The following is a 7759-nucleotide window of genomic DNA, read 5'->3' as shown; positions in this document are numbered from 1 at the left end:
TTCTTCAACACGCCACACCAGTACACCACAATTAGGCACAAAAATAAAACCAAATTTTGGTGCATATCACATTAACAAAATCGATATTTTATATTATTTTCTCTTTAATTTCAAATTTTAAATAAATATGGAACCGTTAATAAACTTTAACGAAAGAATCAGTACAGTGTAGAACAAACAAAACTTCAACTTACATATTAACAAGAATCATGCAATTTTTTTAAACAATTAAGTTGATTCATATAATCATATTATTAATAAGAATAAGTTGAAGCTCTTTACCATGCCATGTTGAGGTTCGGAAGGGTCTTGGTAATTAAACACCGACTCTCATGTTTCCGGTGTAGGCAAGGCTGGGGGCAAAGTCTTCGAGAAGAATATCCTTTTTCTCGACGAGATCCATGTCGAAGAGGTGGGAGAATGACTTAACGTCAACGACGGTGATGACATTAGGGTTAACGTTCAAGAAGAATGGGAACGAGGGTGGAATGTTGGTACGAAAAACTGTGCTCTTGTGCTTTTCAATTCTTTTCATGAAGAAGCTCTCGGGCTTCTAGAACCAGAAGTAGTCGAGCCCGTCGGATATTGAACCCACCAACGGCCATCCGTAACTTCCCGGGATCTGCCGTAATGGGAGATCCACCGGCGGCGCTTATGACGGAGTGGCCAGTGATGGTGGTGGTGGAGGAGGTGAAAATGACATAGATTATAAAAGGATAAGAAGGAAAAAGAGAGGATTTTATATGGCGATGGAACTTGTGTGATAGCTATTAGCTTTCCACCAAGATATTAACAAGTTATATATTGTTTTGGGTTATGCTATTGTTTTTTGAAAAATGTTTTTTTTTGTATTTATTTGCAATGTAATTATATTACATTATTATATTATCACCAAAAAATAAAATGGACGATGGTGATGGAAACGTTCTCGGTAAAGGGCAACTCAATATTGTCGTGTCTATTTTGAGAATATATTTTAAGGTGAGTTCTACTCAACCCTCTCTAAAAAAATATGTAAATTATTCTCTATGATATGGTTTATTTTAATTGAATGTTTAATTTTAGTTTGAGTTAATTTAACCCAATAAAAATTAACATCTTAACTAAAATAAGATCATTTTGTAACTAAATATTTTTTTAAGATGGGTGATTATATAATTTTTGTAAATACTTGTTCATTCAAATTCATCTCATTTACTTTCAACTTCAAAATTTGCATTCCTTTTTTGTCTAAATTATCTTTCTAGCTATCCATAAATCAAATCTTAGGTCTTGACAAACCTAAAATTCAAACTCTTAATAGGAGCTAAAAATATCAGAAATTAGATACTCTCTAAAACTAAGAGAAATAAGGAAATATAGTATAATCAACAAAAGTCTTAATTAGCCAAAAAAATTATTGTGTCAGATTGACAAGACTATGCTAAATTTTTTTAGTCGAAATTGCACACAACAGCTATTATGATAGGAGCAACAAATAGTGTTAATTATTTTTAAAATAAATATATCATTTTAAAATATTATCTTACTAACATAACTCTTTACAAAAAGTACGTTTGTCTTATTGTAATCAACTTGAAAACTACTTAACATATATATCGATCTTATTTCCTTCTTATTACAAACTTCTTTGCTTTTCTTCAACGCGCCACACCAGTACACCACAATTAGGCACAACAAATTTCGGTGCATATCACGTTAGCAAAACAATATTTTATATTATTTTCTCTTTAATTTCAAATTTTAAATAAATATGGAACCGTTAATAAATTTTAACAAAAGAATCAGTACAGTGTAGAACAAACAAAACTTCAACTTACATATTAACAAGAATCATGCAATTTTTTTAAACAATTAAGTTGATTCATATAATCATATTATTAATAAGAATAAGTTGAAGCTCTTTACCATGCCATGTTGAGGTTCGGAAGGGCCTTGGTAAACACCGACACTCATATTTCCAGTGTAGGCGAGGCTGGGGGCAAAGTCTTCGAGAAGAATATCCTTTTTCTCGACGAGATCCATGTCGAAGAGGTGGGAGAATGACTTAACGTCAAGGACGGCGATGACATTAGGGTTAACGTTCAAGAAGAAAGGGAACGAGGGTGGAACGTTGGTACAGAAAACTGTACTCTTGTGCTTTTCAATTCTTTTCCTGAAGAAGCTCTCGGGCTTCTGGAACCAAAAGTAGTTGAGCCTGTCAGATATTGAACCCACCAACGGCCATCCTTAGCTTTCCGGGATCTGCCGTAATGGGAGATCCACCGACGGCGCTGATGACGGAGTGGCCAGTGATGGTGGTGGTGGAGGAGGTGAAAATGACATAGGTTATAAAAGGATAGGAAGAAAAAAGTGAGGGTTTTATATGGCGATGGAACTTGTGTGATAGCTATTAGCTTTCCACCAAGATATTAACAAGTTATATATTGTTTTGGGTTATGCTATTGTTTTTTGAAAAATGTTTTTGTGTATTTATTTGCAATTTAATTATATTACATTATTATATTATCACCAAAAAATAAAATGGACGATGGTGACGGAAACGGTCTCGGTAAAGGGCAACTCATTATTGTCGTGTCCATTTTGAGAATATATTTTAAGGTGAGTTCTACTCAACCCTCTCTAAAATAATATGTAAATTATTGTCTATGATATGGTTTATTTTAATTGAATGTTTAATTTTAGTTTGAGTTAATTAAACCCAATAAAAATTAACATCTTAACTAAAATAGGATCATTTTGTAACTAAATATTTTTTTAAGTTGGGTGATTATATAATTTTTGTAAATACTTGTTCATTCACATTCATCTCATTTAGTTTCAACTTCAATATTTGCATTCTTTTTTGTCTAAATTATCTTTCTAGCTATCCATAAATCAAATCTTAGGTCTTGACAAAACTAAAATCCAAACTCTTAATAGGAGCTAAAAGTATCAGAAATTATATACTCTCTAAAACTAAGAGAAATAAGGAAAGATAGTATAATCAACAAAAGTTTAAATTAGCCAAAAAAATTATTGTGTCAGATTGACAAGACTATGCTAACTTTTTTTAGTCAAAATTGCACACAACAGCTATTATGATAGGAGCAACAATAGTGTTAATTATTTTTAAAATAAATATATAATTTTAAAATATTATCTTACTAACATTACTCTTTACAAAAAGTACGTTTGTCTTATCGTAATCAACTTGAAAACTACTTAACATATATATCGATCTTATTTTCTTCTTATTACAAACTTCTTTGCTTTTCTTCAACACGACACACCAGTACACCACAATTAGGCACAAAACTAAAACCAAATTTCGGTGCATATCACATTAACAAAACCGATATTTTATATTATTTTCTCTTTAACTTCAAATTTTAAATAAATATGAAACCGTTAATAAAATTTAACAAAAGAATCAGTACAATGTAGAACAAACAAAACTTCAACTTACATATTAACAAGAATCATGCAATTTTTTTAAACAATTAAGTTATTCATATGATCATATTATTAATAAGAATAAGTTGAAGCTCTTTACCATGCCATGTTGAGGTTCGGAAGGGTCTTGGTAAACACTGACTCTCATGTTTCTGGTGTAAGCGAGGCTGGGGCAAAGTCTCCAAGAAGAATATCCTTTTTCTCGACGAGATCCATGTCGAAGAGGTGGGAGAATGACTTAACGTCAACGACGGTGATGACATTAGGGTTAACGTTCAAGAAGAATGGGAACGAGGGAGGAACGTTGGTACGAAAAACTGTGCTATTGTGCTTTTCAATTCTTTTCCTAAAGAAGCTCTCGGACTTCTGGAACCAGAAGTAGTCGAGCCTGTCGGATATTGAACCCACCAACGGCCATCCGTAGCTTCCCGTAATATACCGTATTGGGAGATCCACCGGCGGCGCTGATGACGGAGTGGCCAGTGATGGTGGTGGTGGAGGAGGTAAAAATGACATAGGTTATAAAAGGATAAGAAGGAAAAGGAGAGGGTTTTATATGGCGATGGAACTTGTGTGATAGCTATTAGCTTTCCACCAAGATATTAACAAGTTATATATTGTTTTGGGTTATGCTATTGTTTTTTGAAAAATATTTTTGTGTATTTATTTGCAATGTAATTATATTATATTATTATATTATCACCAAAAAATAAAATGGACGATGGTGACGGAAACCTTCTCGGTAAACGGCAACTTAATATTGTCGTGTCCATTTTGAGAATATATTTTAAGGTGAGTTCTACTCAACCCTCTCTAAAATAATATGTAAATTATTGTCTATGATATGGTTTATTTTAATTGAATGTTTAATTTTAGTTTGAGTTAATTTAACCCAATAAAAATTAACATCTTAACTAAAATAGGATCATTTTGTAACTAAATATTTTTTTAAGATGGGTGATTATATAATTTTTGTAAATACTTGTTCATTCACATTCATCTCATTTACTTTCAACTTCAAAATTTGCATTCCTTTTTTGTCTAAATTATCTTTCTAGCTATCCATAAATCAAATCTTAGGTCTTGACAAAACTAAAATTCAAACTCTTAATAGGAGCTAAAAATATTAGAAATTAGATACTCTCTAAAACTAAGAGAAATAAGGAAAGATAGTATAATCAACAAAAGTCTAAATTAGCCAAAAAAATTATTGTGTCAGATTGACAAGACTATGCTAACTTTTTTTAGTCGAAATTGCACACAACAGCTATTATGATAGGAGCAACAAATAGTGTTAATTTTTTTTAAAATAAATATATCATTTTAAAATATTATCTTACTAACATAACTCTTTACAAAAAGTACGTTTGTCTTATCGTAATCAACTTGAAAACTACTTAACATATATATCGATCTTATTTCCTTCTTATTACAAACTTCTTTGCTTTTCTTCAACGCGCCACACCAGTACACCACAATTAGGCACAAAACTAAAACCAAATTTCGGTGCATATCACATTAACAAAACCAATATTTTATATTATTTTCTCTTTAATTTCAAATTTTAAATAAATATGGAACCGTTAATAAATGTTAACAAAAGAATCAGTACAGTGTAGAACAAACAAAGCTTCAACTTACATATTAACAAGAATCATGCAATTTTTTTAAACAATTAAGTTGATTCATATAATCATATTATTAATAAGAATAAGTTGAAGCTCTTTACCATGCCATGTTGAGGTTCGGAAGGGTCTTGGTAAACACCGACTCTCATGTTTCTGGTGTAGGCGAGGCTGGGGGCAAAGTCTCCGAGAAGAATATCCTTTTTTCTCGACGAGATCCATGTCGAAGAGGTGGGAGAATGACTTAACGTCAATGACGGCGATGACATTAGGGTTAACGTTCAAGAAGAATGGGAACGAGGGTGGAACGTTGGTACGGAAAACTGTACTCTTGTGCTTTTCAATTCTTTTCCTGAAGAAGCTCTCGGGCTTCTGGAACCAGAAGTAGTCGAGCCTGTCAGATATTGAACCCACCAACGGCCATCCTTAGCTTCCCGGGATCTGCCGTAATGGGAGATCCATCGACGGCGCTGATGACGGAGTGGCCAGTGATGGTGGTGGTGGAGGAGGTGAAAATGACATAGGTTATAATAGGATAGGAAGGAAAAAGAGAGGGTTTTATATGGCGATGGAACTTGTGTGATAGCTATTAGCTTTCCACCAAGATATTAACAAGTTATATATTGTTTTGGGTTATGCTATTGTTTTTTGAAAAATGTTTTTGTGTATTTATTTGCAATGTAATTATATTACATTATTATATTATCACCAAAAAATAAAATGGACGATGGTGACGGAAACGTTCTCGGTAAAGGGCAACTCAATATTGTCGTGTCCATTTTGAGAATATATTTTAAGGTGAGTTCTACTCAACCCTCTCTAAAATAATATGTAAATTATTCTCTATGATATGGTTTATTTTAATTGAATGTTTAATTTTAGTTTGAGTTAATTTAACCCAATAAAAATTAACATCTTAACTAAAATAGGATCATTTTGTAACTAAATATTTTTTTAAGATGGGTGATTATATAATTTTTGTAAATACTTGTTCATTCACATTTATCTCATTTACTTTCAACTTCAAAATTTGCATTCCTTTTTTGTCTAAATTTTCTTTCTAGCTATCCATAAATCAAATCTTAGGTCTTGACAAAACTAAAATCCAAACTCTTAATAGGAGCTAAAAATATCAGAAATTTGATACTCTCTAAAACTAAGAGAAATAAGGAAAGATAGTATAATCAACAAAAGTCTAAATTAGCCAAAAAAAATTATTGTGTCAGATTGGCAAGACTATGCTAACTTTTTTTAGTCGAAATTGCACACAACAGCTATTATGATAGGAGCAACAAATAGTGTTGTAACATAATATGTGAGAGTTTGAAAATAAAATTGAATTTAAAATAAAATACAAAGAGTTGTTAGGAAGCTTCTACTCTTGTAGAGCTAATGAGTTTGTTACAATTTGTTAGAGAATTAGTTGAAATTCGTTATTTATCTCCTTCCTTCGTACAAATATATAAAGTGTATATCTATAGTGTAAAATTATGATGTTTCATTCAATCAATATATAGAGAACGTTCATCATCCAAATTTCTCTCTAACATCTTCAAATCTTCTTCATTGTCCTCTTCAATTTCAATCTACTGAAGCTTTATCATCAGCTTTAGCTTTCACTTCTTTTCTCTTCTTTTGACAGCTTGCTGCATCACACTGGTACCATTTTACATGGTATCAGAGCTTGCCATCTTTCAGTGGCGCCCGATGATACGAATACCGATACCAACTCTGCTCATTCCGCTGCGAATTTCAAATGATTCACTGCCTTCATGGCCCAATTCCCAATTTCAAGTTCAATTTTTCAGATCTGGTTCTTCCCCCATTTCAGACCCAATCAACTCCTATTTTCTTCATCCTAGAGAAAGTCCTGACACATTCTCGCTGTTGCTAGAGCGCTTTTGTTTCATTCATTTGTCCCAAAATGTTTTTGGCACTATGCTGTACAACATTCAATTCATTTGATAAATCGATTGTCTAATGCCTTCTTGAACAATATGACTTCTTATGAAGCTCTATTTCATTCTAAACTAGATTTAAGTGAACTTAAGGTGTTTGATTGCCTTGTATTTGCTTTCACTCTCATTGCTAGAAGACGAAAGTTGGATCCAAGGTCCAGAAAATGCGTTTTTCTAGGCTATAAAAGCGACACTAGAGGTTCAATTTTGCTTGACATAGAAACTAAAGAAATCTTTATGTCCCAGAACACTGAATTTTTTGAACAACATTTTCCTTTCAAAACTGTTTCAAGTAATTCACACTCCACTGCACAACAATCATTCACACCTGCAAATTCAGATCCCTTCTTGGATTTGTATCCTATTTCTACATTTCATCCTAACATTCATGACACTCCATCTTTAGCAACTAATCACACAGCCCCTGACATTATTTCTCATACTGCATCATCTACTGCATCTTTGCATGACACTCATACCTCTAATACAGTTCCTAATCAAGTTACTCAATCTGCCAAACTGCCACCATTAATTCACCACCTTCCATTCCTGTTTTAAGACGGTCTGAAAGGGAACACAGGCAACTTTCTTATCTTCAGGACTATCACTGCTTCAACCTTCGTTCACATAGAGATCCCATCCAAACTGTCCAAGCATCTTCAAATTGTAAGTATCCCTTATCTCACCATTTGTCATATGCATCTTTCTCTCCAAAGCACCTGGCCTTCACTCTTGCTATCA

The 7759-nt window shown here is 32.7% G+C and overlaps 2 pseudogenes; both read right to left on the bottom strand.

The window, feature by feature from the left end:
• Positions 1 to 3499: 3499 nt before the first annotated feature.
• On the bottom strand, positions 3500 to 3951 carry LOC130945800 (fatty acid hydroperoxide lyase, chloroplastic-like; annotated as a pseudogene).
• Positions 3952 to 5128: 1177 nt separating this feature from the next.
• Positions 5129 to 5582, bottom strand: LOC130945799 (linolenate hydroperoxide lyase, chloroplastic-like; annotated as a pseudogene).
• Between the last annotated feature and the right edge of the window lie 2177 nt (positions 5583 to 7759).

This window comes from Arachis stenosperma, chromosome 8, assembly GCF_014773155.1.
Source record: "Arachis stenosperma cultivar V10309 chromosome 8, arast.V10309.gnm1.PFL2, whole genome shotgun sequence".
Classification (NCBI taxonomy): domain Eukaryota; kingdom Viridiplantae; phylum Streptophyta; class Magnoliopsida; order Fabales; family Fabaceae; genus Arachis; species Arachis stenosperma.
This window is presented reverse-complemented; position numbering and strand designations above follow the sequence as displayed.